Here is a 15,002-nt window from a genome sequence, read left to right as displayed (position 1 = left end):
GGTGGAGAGTTCTGTAGATGTCTATTAGGTCCACTTTATGTAGAGCTGAGTTCAATTCCTGGATATCCTTGTTAACTTTCTGTCTCGTTGATCTGTCTAATGCTGACAGTGGGGTGTTAAAATCTCCCATTATTATTGTGTGGGAGTTTAAGTCCCTTTGTAGGTCACTGAGGACTTGCTTTATGAATCTGGGTGCTCCTGTGTTGGGTGCATATATATTTAGGATAGTTAGCTCTTCTTGTTGAATTGATCCCTTTACCATTATGTAATGGCCTTCTTTGTCTCTTTTGATCTTTGTTGGTTTAAAGTCTATTTTATCAGAGACTAGGATTGCAACCCCTGCCTTTTTTTGTTTTCCAGCTGCTTGATAGATCTTCATCCATCCCTTTATTTTGAGTCTATGTGTGTCTCTGCACGTGAGATGGGTTTCCTGAATACAGCACACTGATGGGTCCTGACTCCTTATCCAGTTTGCCAGTCTGTGTCTTTTGATTGGAGCATTTAGCCCATTTACATTTAACGTGAATATTGTTATGTGTGAATCTGATCCTGTCATTATGATGTTAGTTGGTTATTTTGCTCGTTAGTTGCTATAGTTTCTTCCTAGCCTCGATGGTCTTTACGATTTGGCATGTTTTTGCAGGGGCTGGTACCGGTTGTTCCTTTCCATGTTTAGTGCTTCCTTCAGGAGCTCTTTTAGGGCAGGCCTGGTGGTGACAAAATCACTCAGCGTTTGCTTGTCTGTAAAGTATTTTATTTCTCCTTCACTTATGAAGCTTAGTTTGGCGGGGTAGGAAATTCTGGGTTGAAAATTCTTTTCTTTAAGAATGTTGAATATCGGCCCCCACTCTCTTCTGGCTTGTAGAGTTTCTGCTGAGAGATCAGCTGTTAGTCTGATGGGCTTCCCTTTGTGGGTAACCCGACCTTTCTCTCTGGCTGCCCTTAACATTTTTTCCTTCATTTCAACTTTGGTGAATCTGACAATTATGTGTCTTGGAGTTGCCCTTCTCGAGGAGTATCTTTGTGGCGTTCTCTGTATTTCCTGAATCTGAATGCTGGCCTGACTTGCTAGATTGGGGAAGTTCTCCTGGATAATATCTTGCAGAGTGTTTTCCAACTTGGTTCCATTCTCCCCATCATTTTCAGGTACACCAATCAGACGTAGGTTTGGTCTTTTCACATAGTCCCAAATTTCTTGGAGGCTTTGTTCATTTCTTTTTATTCTTTTTTCTCTAAACTTCCCTTCTCTCTTCATTTCATTCATTTCATCTTCTATCAGCGATACCCTTTCTTCCAGTTGATCGCATCTGCTACTGAGGCTTCTGCATTCTTCGCGTAGTTCTCGAAACTTGGCTTTCAGCTCCATCATCTCCTTTAAGCCCTTCTCTCCATTGGTTATTCTAGTTATCCATTCTTCTAATTTTTTTTCAAAGTTTTTAACTTCTTTGCTATTGTTTTGAATTTCCTCTCGTAGCTCAGAGTAGTTTGATCGTCTGAAGCCTTCTTCTCTCAACTCATCAAAGTCATCCTCCATCCAGCTTTGTTCCATTGCTGGTGAGGAACTGCATTCCTTTGGAGGAGGAGAGGTGCTCTGTTTTTTAGAGTTTCCAGTTTTTTTTGTCTGTATTTTCCCCATCTTTGTGGTTTTGTCTACTTTTTGTCTTCGATGATGGTGATGTACAGATGGGTTTTTGGTGTGGATGTCCTTTCTGTTTGTTAATTTTCCTTCTACCAGACAAGACCCTCAGCTGCAGGTCTGTTGGAGTTTACTAGAGGTCCACTCCAGACCCTGTTTGGCTGGATGTCAGCACCGGTGGCTGCAGAACAGCGGATTTTCGTGAGACCACAAATTCAGCTGTCTGATAGTTCCTCTGAAAGTTTTGTCTCAGAGGAGTACCCGGTTGAATGAGGTGTCAGTCTGTCCCTACTGGGGGGTGCCTCCCAGTTAGGCTGCTCAGGGGTGAGGGACCCACTTTAGGAGGCAGTCTGTCCGTGCTGGGAGAACCACTACTCTCTTCAAAGCTGTCAGTCAGACAGGGACATTTAAGGCTGTGGAGGTTCTGGCTGAGTTTTTGGTTGTCTGTGCCCTGCCCCCAGAGGTGGAGCCTACAGAGGCAGGCAGGCCTCCTTGAGCTGTGGTGGGCTCCACCCAGTTCAAGCTTCCTGGCTGCTTTGTTTACCTAAGCAAGCCTGGGCAATGGCGGGCGCCCCTCCCCCAGCCTCGTTGCCGCCTTGCAGCGTGATCTCAGACTGCTGTGCTAGCAATCAGCAAGACTCTGTGGGCATAGGACCCTCCGAGCCAGGTGCGGGACACAATCTCCTAGTGTGCCGTTTTCCAGGCCCGTTGGAAAAGCGCAGTATTAGGACGGGACTGACCCGATATTCCAGGTGCCGTCTGTTTCCCCTTTCTTTGACTAGGAAAGGGAACTCCCTGACCCCTTGCACTTCCCGAGTGAGGCAATGCCTCGCCCTGCTTCGGCTCGCGCACAGTGCGCTTCACCGACTGTCCTGAACCCACTGTTAGGCACTCCCTAGTGAGATGAAAGCGGTACCTCAAGCAGAAATGCAGAAATCACCCGTCTTCTGTGTCGCTGGGGCTGGGAGCTGGAGACCGGAGCTGTTCCTATTCGGCCATCTTGGCTCCACCCCCCCTCTTTTTTCTTTCTTTCTTTCTCTCTTTCTTTCTTTCTTTCTTTCTTTCTTTCTTTCTTTCTTTCTTTCTTTCTCTCTCTCTCTCTCTCTCTCTCTCTTTCTTTCTTTCTTTCTTTCTTTCTTTCTTTCTTTCTCTTTCTTTCTTTCTTTCTTTCTCTTTCTTTCTTTCTTTCTTTTTTTTTTTTTTGACAGAGTCTCGCTCTGTCACCCTGGCTAGAGTGCAGTGGCATGATTTTGGCTCACTGCAACCTCTGCCTCCTGGGTTTGAACTGGTCTCCTGCCTCAGCCTCCCAAGTAACTGGGATTACAGGTGGATGTCACCACACATGACTAATTTTTTTGTATTTTTGGTAGAGACGGGGTTTTGCCATGTTGGCCCAGTTGGTCTCGAACTCCTGACCTCAGGTGATCTACCCACCTTGGCCTCCCAAAGAGCTGGGATTACAGATGTGAGCCACCACACCTGGCCTGTCTCTTCATTTATTTAGTTCTTTAATTTACCTCAGCAATATTTTATATTTGGTGTATAGGACTTACAGTATTTTGTAAAATTTGTCCCTTTTTCTTATTTTTGGTACTTTTCTAAATGGCGTTTCTTTTTTTATTTTTATTTTATTATTTTTTTTGAGACAGAGTCTCTCTCTATCGCCCAAGCTGGAGTGCAATGGCACAATCTCAACCCATTGCAACCTCCACCTCTTGGGTTCAAGAGATTCTCCCAACTCACGCTTCCGAGTAGCTGGGATTACAGGCACGCGCCACCACAACACGCGGCTAACTTTTTGTATTTTTAGTAAAGACAGGGTTTCACCATGTTGGCCAGGCTGGTCTTGAACTTCCAACCTCAAGTGATCTGCCTGCCTCAGCCTCCCGAAGTGCTAGGATTACAGGCGTGAGCCACTGTGCCCAGCCTTGAAACGGCATTTTAATGTGATTTTCTAATTGTTTGTTCCTAATATGTATGAATACAGTTTACTTTTGTATATTCACTTTATATCTTGTCATCTTGATAAATTCACTTATTAGTTCTAGTAGCTTCATTGTAGATTACTTAGAATTTTTTATGTACATGATTGTGTTGTCTGTGAATAAAGGCAGTTTTACTTTTACTTTTCAGCAGGTGCCTTTTATTTATTATTCTTGCATTATTGCATTGTCCAGTATAATGATGAAGAGAATTCTTTTGATTTTGGAGGTAAAATTGTGCTATTCTTTTTTCTCTGGACAATTGTGTGTTTTTACCACTTGATTCTTTCCCACCACACATTTATCAACAGAGAGCTCTTCTGAAGACTTGATCAGAGCTTTTGAAGTACCCCCAATTATTCCAGTCTGACCTCTAAAATCTGAACTCTCCCTATTTCTCCAATTATTCCTACCTCATCTTTCCTACAGGAAGCCTCTGATTCAGCTAGTCTGACTGGGGAAAGGAGCCTTCTTTCGTAGGTTTTTGTCCACGTGATTTTCCCTCCTTCTGCTTACTTAAATTGTCTCCCATTCTTCAATGCCTGGCTTGAAGAAACCCCTCTTGCAGCAAGCTCTTCTGTGACCAACTTTCAGCACATCATTCTTTCTTTCAGCATCTGCTGTCTTGACTGTATGTACAGCATTCATTGAGCACCATCTGTGTGCCATCACCTTACTTAAGAATCACAGCTTCAGACTCTGGCATTCTCTAGAATAGAGAAATACAGCCAAGAATGGTAGAAATTGGGATTTGCCTTGGGGATGCCTGTCCCCAAAGTTCAAGGAGACACTGCCTCTGCCTACCTCCTTCTCTGATCTCAGCATGAGTTCAGCACTTTACACATTATCAAGCATTTATCATGTTCATGGTTCTTTTTCAGCCTAATATCAGCCACTTCTGGAACTTACTCCAAGACTTTTGTACCTTGGGTGAATGGCCCTTTCCTAGAATCAGTGTCTTTAACTGCATACCAGGGGTGTCCAATATTTTGGCTTCCCTGGACCACATTGAAAGAAGAAGAATTGTCTTGGGCCACACATAAAATACACTAACACTAACAATAACTGATGAGTTTTTGTTTGTTGTTTATTTGTTTTGAGACGGAGTTTTGCTCTTGTTGCCCAGGCTGGAGTGCAATGGTGCAATCTCGGCTCACCGCAACCTCCGCCTCCCAGGTTCAAGCAATTCTCCTGCTTCAGCCTCCCGAGTAGCTGGGATTACAGGCATGCACCACCATGCCTGACTGATTTTGCATTTTTATTTGAGATGGGGTTTCTCCATGTTGGTCAGGCTGGTCTCGAACTCCTGACCTCAAGTGGTCCACCTGCCTCAGCCTCCCAAAGTGCTGGGATTGCAGGCCTGAGCCACCATGCCCAGCCTTTTTCATTTGTTTAAGCAAAAAAAAAAAAATCATGTTTTAAGAAAGTTTACAAATTTGTGTTGGGCTGCATTCAAAAGCCATCCTGGGCTGCAAGTGGCCCATGGGCTACAGGTTTGACAAGCTTGCTGTAAACCCTCCCTCTCCTTGCTGGAGAGTTGCCAGAGTCCAGGAAACAAGGAATACAAGGAAAGGCAAGGACTTTGGCACCAGATCAGCCTGGATTCCAGTTACTACTTGGCAACTGACTTGCTGGGTGATCTTGGACATCTCTCTCTGTCACTCAGGCTGAAATGCAGTGGTGCAATCATGACTCACTATAGCCTCGACCTCCTGAGCTCAACCAGTCCTACCACCACAGCTTCCCAAATAGCTGGAACTACAGGCACACGTCACCATGGCCAGCTGGAAAAAAAATTCTTTTTTTGAGACAGAGTATCGCTTTGTGGCCAAGGCTGGAGTGCAGTGGCAGGATCTCAGCTCACTGCAACCTCCGCCTCCTGGGTTCAAGCCATTCTTGTGCCTCAGCCTCCTGAGTAGCTAGGACTACAGGCACCCACCGCCATGCGCAGCTATTCTTTTTTTTTTAATAGAGACAGGGTTTCACCATGTTGGCCAGGCTGGTCTCTGTCTCCTGACCTGAAGTGATCTGCCCACCTCAGCCTCCCAAAGTGCTGGGATTACAGGTGTGAGCCATAGTGCTCAACCTTTTTTTAAGTGTAGAGACAGAGTTTTGCCATGTTGCCTAGGCTGGTCTTGAACTCCTGAAATCAGGTGATCTTTCTGCCTTGGCTTCTCAAAGTGCTGGGATTATAGGTGTGAGCCACTGTACCCAGCCCAGATAATTTTTTGTTGTGGGAAGCAGTTCTCTGCATTGTAGCATGTTTAGCAGTATCTCTGGCCTTTGCCTATTAAATGCCAGTAATATCCACCGCCCAGTCGTAACAACAGAAAATGTCTCCAGATACTGCCAAATATCCCCCAAGAAATAAAATCACTCCCAATTAAGAACCACTGCTCTGGCCGGACGCAGTGGCTCATGCCTGTAATCCCAGCATTTTGGGAGGCCAAGACAGGCGGATTACTTGAGGTCAGGGGTTCCAGACCAGCCTGGCCAACAATGGCAAAACTCCATCTTTGCTGAAAATACAAAAATGAGCTGGGCGTGGTGGTGCAAGCCTGTAGTCCCAGCTACTTGGGTGGCTGAGGCAGGAGAATCACTTGAACCCAGGAGGCAGAGGTTGCAGTGAGCCAGAGTTGTGCCACTGCTCTCCAGCCTGGGAGACAGAGAAAGACTCTGTCTCAAAAAAAAAAAAACAACAAAAAAAGAACCACTGTTCTATAGTCTAGAGTCCTGGACAATGACGTTCTTCCTCTACAATATGATGGAACTAAGGAAGCTTCTTTCCTGCTAAGGGTCAGTAAAAGAAATAAACTACAGACAGATATGATACTAATGGTAACACCGTTTTATATTTGTTACAGCCTATTCCCACATACAAAGTGCCTTCTCAGACAGTTTTATCTGATTGTCCTAGGCAAGAGATCTCATAGAAGGAAGTGTCTACACAGTGCCTGGCATTTATTAGATAAAATCTTGGTTTCCTTTCATTGGGTAAATGAATCAATGGATGTTCAATGAGGTTAAGTGACTGTCCCAAGGTTACACAGCGAGTAAGGGGCTATTGTCATTTGTTATGTTAATTCACCTGTTAGTTATTGTTCTCAACTCTTTTACTATAATCCCAAGAAGAGTTTCTGCTTTCACTGGAAGGAATAAGGCAAACTAGAAGAATCTTAGGAGCCAGGTGTGGTGGCATGCACCTGTAATCCCAGCTACTTGGGAGGCTGAGGCAGGAGGATCGTTTTAGCCCAAGAGTTCTAATCCACCCTGGAAAACATAGTGAGACCCCCGTCTCTAAAAAACTAAGTAAATAAAATTTTAAAAAGAATCTTTGAATCTTTGTTTCCTGGAGTTGAGAGGGTTCTATAGGCTATCTAGTTCAATTCCCTACTACATGGTTCTCAACCCTACATTAGGGTTGCCAGATAAAATACAGGATGATCAGTTAAATTTGAATTTCAGATAAACAATGAATACTTCTAAAATATAAGTATTTCCCATGCAATCATCATGAATACCAGGTCTCCTGTGGCCCTGGGACTCCCCTCTGGAGAATGATGAGTGGGGCTTCATTGGCCTTGTGATCAGAAGAGAGAGCTGATATTCTAAGGGATTAGGAAGAAGGGGCCTCTGCTTGGGCTTTTCCATCACACTGAGAGTGGACCCCCTCCCTGGGAGGATTTGAGTCTTTCATGGGGAACCTAGCTGGTACAAGAGTTCAGACTGTTCTTGGGACATTCAGAAACAGACATGGATGATGACAATAAGGTTAGTCAATCAGCAAATGCATGTTGAACACCTACTATGGGCCACGCACTTGATAGGTTAAAGGAATACCCTGGAGATAAAACACTCAGCAATTTCAAGGCAAGGAAAATAATTTCCACTTGTGCAATGGGAAGGTGTAAAAGAGAGCACAGCAAGCAGTTTGGTGTTGGGAGCACACTGAAACAGACAGCTGATGTGTTCAGATTTGCTTTTTAGAACATTCAGCTTGCAATGTGAAAGATGGATTGGAGGAGGGAGTTGGGGCCAAAGAGATAATCTAGAAGGATGAAAAATCCCCATGTCTCCTTCAATCCCTACATCTTTTATTTTTTTATTTTTATTTTTTGAGACAAGGTCTGGCTTGTCACCCAGGAGGGAATGCAGTGGCGCGATCACTGCTCACTGCAACCTCTGCTTCCTGGGCACAAACGATTCTACTGCCTCAGCCTCCCAAGTAGCTGGGACTACAGGTGCGTGCCACCATTCCTAGCTAATTATTTTGGTATTTTTTTGTAGAGATGGGGTTTTGTCATATTGCCTAGGATGGTCTCAAACTCTTGGGCTCAAGCAATCTGCCTGCCTCGGCCTCCCAAAGTGCTGGGATTACAGGTGTGAGCCACTGTGCCTGGGCAATCCCTACACCTTAACCCTTACCTGTGGCTTCTATCTCTCTGTGTGAGGATAGCAATTTGGCTGCTCTAAAGGAACCCAGGTTGGGCATGGTGGCTCACACCTGTAATCCCAGCACTTTGGGAGGCCAAGGCGGGGGGATCACTTGAGGTCAGGAGTTCGACACTAGCCTGGCCAATATGGTGAAACTTCATCTCTACTAAAAATACAAAAAATTACCCTGGCATGGTGGTGGGTGCCTGTGATCTCAACTACTCGGGAGGCTGAGGCGGAAGAATCTCTTGAACCTGGGAGGTGGAGGTTGCAGTAAGCCAACATTGCTCCACTGCACTCCAGCCTGGGTGACAGAGCAAGACTCTATTTCAAAAAAAAAAAAAGAAAGAAAGAAAAGAAACACAAAGTAAACAATCTCAAATGAAGATGGAGGCAGAATGCAGCAGAAAGAAGGAGAGAGGAGAGATGTGAAAGATGTTAAGGTGTGGGGCAGAAATGGCCCCTCAGCATCTGTTCTCCCCCTCTGCTGTGTTAACGGAACCCCTGATTTTCATTTGGGCACATGGCCACACAGCATAAAAAGTTTACTTCTGACTGGGCGCAGTGGCTGATACCTGTAATCCCAGCACTTTGGGAGGCTGAGGCAGGTGGATCACAAGGTCAGGAGTTCGAGACCAGCCTGGCCAACATAGTGAAACCCGTCTCTACTAAAAATACAAAAATTAGCCAGGAATGGTGGCACGTGCCTGTAATCCCAAGGGGGCTGAGGCAGGAGAATCACTTGAACCCAGGAGGCAGAGGTTGTGGTGAGCTGAGATCGCACCACTGCACTCCAGCCTAGGTGACAGAGTGAGACTCCGTCTCAAAAAAAAAAAAAAAAAAAAAAAAGTTTATTTCCTAGTGATCAGGGTGTGGCTATGTGACTAAGTTCTTTTGACCTGTAAGATGTGCTGTAGTGCCTTTAAAAGAATATGGTCAAGGTGGTCAGCCATTTTGGGTCATGCAGATGGTGGCAAGATCCTAGGGATGGCAGAGCTATAGGCCTCGGCCCCTGAGAGTTCATAGAGCAGAGTAGAGGTCTGACTTTCACATGGGATAGAAATAAACTTCTACTTCATTTGAGACTCTGTTTCCTCTGAGTTCCTGTTATAACCACCAAATCTCTATCCTCACACAAAGTGGTAGATGCCACAGGTGAGGACTGAGATGTAGGGATTAAAGGGTATTTGGGGAGGAAGCTGTAGACTTTTTGTTGTGCCCAGGGAGTGTTTCTTTCTTAAAATGTGGTCTTTGGGCCGGGTGCAATGACTCAAGCTTAGATCCCAGCACTTTGGGAGGCTGAGGTAGGAGGATCACTTGAGGCCAGGAGTTTGAAAGTAGCCTGGCCGACATGGCAAAACCTCATCTCTAAAAAAAATACAAAAAAGTTGGGCCAGGCACAGTGGCTCACACCTGTAATCCCAGCATTTTGGGAGGCCGAGGCAGGCAGATCAACTGAGGTCAGGAGTTCAAGACCAGACTGACCAACATGGTGAAACCCCATCTCTGCTAAAAACATAAAATTAGCCTGGTGTGGTGGCCCATGCCTGTAATCCCAGCTATTTGAGAGGCTGAGGCAGGAGAACCGCTTGAACCCAGGAGGCGGAGGTTGCAGTGAGCCAAGATAGCGCCATTGCACTCCAGCCTGGGCAACAAGACTAAAACTACGTCTCAAACAAAAAACAAAAACAAGGTAGCTGGGTGTGGTGGCACGTGCTTATGGTCCCAGCTACTCGGGAGGCTGAGGCACGAGAATCACTTGAACTGGGGAGGCAGAGGTTGCAATGAGCCAAGACTGCACCACTGCACTCTAGCCTAGGCGACAGATCGAGACTCTGTCTCAAAAAAAAAAAAAAAAAAAAAGTGGACTGTCTGCAATGTAATCACTCCAGGGGTGTCCAGGAATCCGTGAAAGCAGGTGGTTAGTAGGGACTCCAGTCTTGACAATCTTCTCAGCTACCCCTTGGCTGGCTCTGCTAGAGAGCTGGGGGATTTCAGGGCTGCCTGCTTTCCACAGGTGTCTCCTTGGTGACCTGTCCTCCAGGCAGCCCCCAGAGCAGAGCAGCCTACTCTTTTTTTTTTTTGAGATGGAGTCTCACTCTGTTGCCCAGGCTGGAGTGCAGTGGCACAATCTGGGCTCACTGCAACCTCTGCCTCCCTGGTTAAAGCGATTTTCCTGCCTCAGCCTCCCCAGTAGCTGGGACTACAGGCACAAGCCACTGCCCCCGGTTAATGTTTGTATTTTTAGTAGAGACAGGGTTTCGCCATGTTGGTCAGGCTGGTCTCGAACTCCTGAACTCAGGTAATCCACCCTCCTCAGCCTTCCAAAGTGTTGGGATTACAGGTGTGAGCCACCACATTCAGCTGCAGCCTTCTTCTACCAGTAGTTCAATGACTGCCTCTGCCCCAGGGTTTATTTCTGGCCGTCAGATTTGGGACTCTAAGGAAGATCTTCTTATACCAGTAGAAGACAGATGCTTCATGCTAGGCCAGGTCACATCATTTCTCACTTAGATTCCACAAGGCCCTGCATGATCTGGCATCTGCCTACCTCTCTGGTCCTTCTCCTTATCATGTGGCTCCAGGCAGCACTAGCTCCATCATATCAGCCTTTTCCTTCCTTTGGGCTTTTGCCCAAGCCACTCTATCTGCTTAGGACTTCCCTACCATTTTTTCCCTAACTCTTATTAAAATTTCAGCTTTCAGCTTTAATGTCATTCCTCAAGGAAGTCTCTGAATCCCACAATAGGTCAAGTGCCACTTTTATACACACAGCTCCCTATACTTATCATAATCCCTGTGCTTATCATAATTGTAATCACATAATAATCAGAATAACTATTTGTTTAATGTTTATCTTTTCTACTATTCTCTAAGAGCCATAGCAGCTGGGAACATGCCCATTTTGTTTGCTGATGTACAGTTAGAACTTAGGGAGAACTTGACAGATATGCAGTGCTCAAGAAATATTTGTTGATGAATGAAAGTCCCTGCCAATCACAACATTCCAGGTAGTCCCCTCCAGCCTGGCTCAGAGAAACAAATAAGAAATTAGGATGGGACCTCCTTTTCTCTCAGGACCTGGGGCCGTTTGATGTTGAAAGAGAATCGTTTGGGGGTGAGAGGAGAGCTCAGCAAAAGACAAAGGCCTGTATTTTTCCATATCCAGAATTGACCTCTTCCCCAAACTCCTAACTGATGGTTTCTGACTTGCTAATCTACTGTAAACTCAGCAGAGAGCTAAGGGATCAGGTAATTAAAATATTGATTAAGGCCAGGCGTGGTGGCTCACACCTGTAATCCTAGCACTTTAGGAGGCCAAGGAGAGCAGATCACTTAAGCCCAGGAGTTCAAGACCAGCCTAGGCAACATGGCAAAAACCCATCTCTACAAAAAATACAAAAATTAGCCAGACATGGTGGTGAGCACCTGTGGTCCCAGCTACTCAGGAGGCTGAGGTGGGAGGATTGCCTGAGCCTAGGAGGTTGAGGCTGCAGTGAACTGTGATTGCAGCACTGCACTCCAGCCTGGATGAGAGAGTAAGACCTTGTTTTAAAAAAAAAAAAAAAGAAAGAAAATTTGATTAATAACTAAGACATAGCAAATACTTTTAAAATAGTAAGTCCTAAGATATAATCTAATAAATAAAGTATTTGGCTTGTAAATAAGGTGTTAGAAGATAATTAAGGTGGTGTTAGTAGATAATCAAATATTAACTACTCAAGTGTTATTTGATAACCAAGGGATTAATTTAAAACCAAGATCTTAGCAGATACTGGTTAACCAATGACTAAGGCAACTGTTGATAAGGATTTAAAGTAACTTTTTCCTAGGGGACTCTTGCATGTATTAGAGGGGGGTTGGGAATAGCAGAAAGCTGATAAAGTCCACAGAAATGCAGGGCTAATTGGGAGCGTAAAGTCCTCAGACAGACTCTAAATTTCTGGGGAAATGGGCTTGCTCATCTTTGGTTTCCAGATAGGGCTTAGGCAGGAGCAGGCATGGAGTTGGTGCTCCAAAGGCTTATGACATAATTTAATTTCATTTATTAAGGGCCTAGCACTGTGCTCAGGAGAGGGAAGGGAGGGCAGTTTCTTAAGTGATGGGAATAGAGTGTGATAAGTAAGTGGTGTATGAAAGAGAAGGCTCCAGGGGCTGCCAAGGCAGAGTGGAAGGGAGAGCAGATGTGTCAGGGAAAGATGAGGGTGAATTTAGTCCTGGCCATGTTGAATTGAGGTATCTGTAGAGATGCCCAGGAGGCAGGTGGGTGGGAGTCCTGCATGGATATAGAGATTTGGGTGTCAGCAGGGTGTAGATGGTGGTCAAAACCATGGGAAAAAATGAGCTGGCTATGGAAGGGTATGTGGGGTGGGAAACTAGATCAGACTAGAACCCCATGGAAGACCAACAGGGAAGGGGTGGATAGAGAAGGGAGAGACATTGACACTGAGAACGAAGGAACACTTAGAGAGATGGGGGAAACTAAGAGAAGACAGACACAGGAATGCCAAGGAATGAGCAAGTGCCAGGGAGAAGAGCAGAGTCTGCAGTGTCACATGCAGCTGAGAGGTCAAGGAGGACAAGGTGAGAGATATTCATTGGCTTTAACGATAAGGCTCTAAGTGGTGGCCTTGGTGAGCACAGTGAGGGGAGGCATACATATGGGTGGTGGAGACAGTGGGTATGGAGGGAGGAAGGTAGCTACAGGAGACTGTGGTTCCCAGATGTCCAATGTGAACATGTGTGCAAGCTGGGCTTCACTGTGTGTGTGTGCATCCACACAAGCACATGCAGAGCTGCAGCTAAGAGGAGGGTGTGTAAGGGCAGCTGAGAGGCCACCGTAGGAGGGGCTGTGGTCACCCCATGGACAGCCTTTACTTTACTTTTGTTAGCTTTTGAGAAGCACCATGAAGGGAGACTGTGAAAATCCTAAGCACAGTTTAACCTTTTCATTGTCCAGTGAGAAAACGGAGGACAGCAGAGAGGAAAGAATTTGCTGTGAGTCATGGGCACAACCAGAACTTGAATCTGAGTCTCCAGACTTCTAGAAGAGTGACCTTAGATAAAGTACACCTGAAATTCTTACTGGCCAATGAATTATCTACCAGTGACTCTGCCCATCACCCCATTTTTTTATAGTATTTTGCTCTGTTGCTTAGGGTGGAGTGCAGTGGCGTGATCATAGCTCACTGCAGCCTCAAACTCCCAGGCTCCAGTGACCCTCCTCACTCAGCCTCCCGAGTAGCTGGGACTATAGGTGTGCACCACCACACCTGGCTAATTTTTTGATTTTTTGTAGCGATGAAGTCTCACTATGTTGCCCAGGCTGCACCCCAATTTTTAGCCACCTTTCCATATTTATATAAAGGTGAAATATGGATCTGACACACAAAATTCAAACATTACAGAAACTTAATGAAAATGACTCCTGTTATCCTACCTCAGCCCCTCACAGACAACCACCATTAAGAGTTTGGTCTATTATTTTTCCCTCTCTCTTTCCCTCCCACTTAACACTGTAAATTTTTTAAAAATTTGGGACAGGGTCCACTCCCATTGCCCAGGCTGGAGTACAGTGGCGCAAACACGGCTCACTGCAACCTTAACCTCCTGGGCTCAAACAATCTTCTTGCCTCAGCCTCCTGAGTAGCTGGGACTACAGGTGTGAGTGACCACGCCTGGCAAATTTTTAAATTTTTTTGCAGAGACACGGACTTGCCATGTTGCCCAGACTGGTCTTGAACTCCTGGGCTCAAGCAATCCTCCCACCTCTGCCTCCCAAAGTGCTGGGATTACAGGCGTGAGCCACCTAATGCACCCAGCAACATTTTTGTAAATTTTTAATAAAAACATTACACTTGTTCATGCTGGTTTTTCCGGTTACGTGCATGTGTTCATTCTGTTTTACAACTTATCGTTTTTTCACTTTTGGACAACTTTCTATGGTAGCATATAGAGACTTCATTCATTCATTTTAATAACCACATTAGTTTATAATTTGAGGCAAGGTCTCCTCTGTCACCGAGGCTGAGTGCAGTGGCATGGTTACGGTTCGCTGCAGCCTTGACCTTCCAGGCTCTAGCAATTGTCTCGCCTCAGCCTCCTGATAGCTGGGACTACAGGCATGCACTGCCATGGACAGCTAATATTTTTTTGTAGAGGCGGGGTCCCACTATGTTGCATGGTGGCGTGTACCTGCAGTCCTAGCTACTCAGGAGGCTAAGGCTGCAGTAAGCTACGATCGAGCCACTCTTCTTCAGCCTGGGCAACAGGGTGTGACCCTGTCTCAAAACAAAAAGCAAAAGCAAAAGGTATGAACATTTTGTTTTAAAAGATATTGCCAAATCACCCTCCAAACACTTGTGCCAGTTTATCGTACCACAGTTTATGTGAATGCCCATTTCCTCACATCCCTGCCAACCAGGGGTATTATCATTAAAAAAATCTTTCAGCCGGCCGTGGTGGCTCATGCCTGTAATCCCAGCACTTTGGGAGGCCGAGGCAGGCAGATCACTGGGTCAGGAGATCGAGACCATCCTGACTAACACGATGAAACCCCATCTCTACTAAAAATACAAAAAACAAAATTAGCCGGGCGTGGTGGCGGGCGCCTGTAGTCCCAGCTACTCAGGAGGCTGAGGCAGGAGAATGGCGTGAACTTGGGAGGCAGAGCTTGCAGTGAGCCGAGATTGTGCCACTGCACTCGAGCCTGGGCAACAGAGAGAGACTCCATCGCAAAAAAAAAAATATATATATATATATATTTCCAACTTCAATGAGGCTAGACATCTTTTTGTATCCTTATTATGCATCTATAATCTTCTGTGAACTCTCTATTCATGTCCTTTGCCTATTTGTTATTGAGGTGTACTTTTGGCTAGTGGATTACTCAGTGATTTTTTTTTTTTTAAGACGGAGTCTCTCTCTGCTGCCCAGGCTAGAGTGCAGTG

General features: G+C 45.5%; 1 protein-coding gene across 6 annotated transcripts in view; it reads left to right on the top strand.

Moving 5' to 3' along the window:
- Window positions 1-15,002, top strand: part of TUT4 (terminal uridylyl transferase 4) — a 223,386-nt gene that overhangs the window by 15,299 nt on the left and 193,085 nt on the right. The gene's annotated exons all lie outside the window — the stretch shown is intronic.

This window comes from Symphalangus syndactylus, chromosome 19, assembly GCF_028878055.3.
Source record: "Symphalangus syndactylus isolate Jambi chromosome 19, NHGRI_mSymSyn1-v2.1_pri, whole genome shotgun sequence".
NCBI classification, from domain to species: Eukaryota; Metazoa; Chordata; class Mammalia; order Primates; family Hylobatidae; genus Symphalangus; species Symphalangus syndactylus.
Note: the sequence above shows the minus strand (reverse complement) of the source record. Positions and strands in the feature narration are given on the sequence as shown.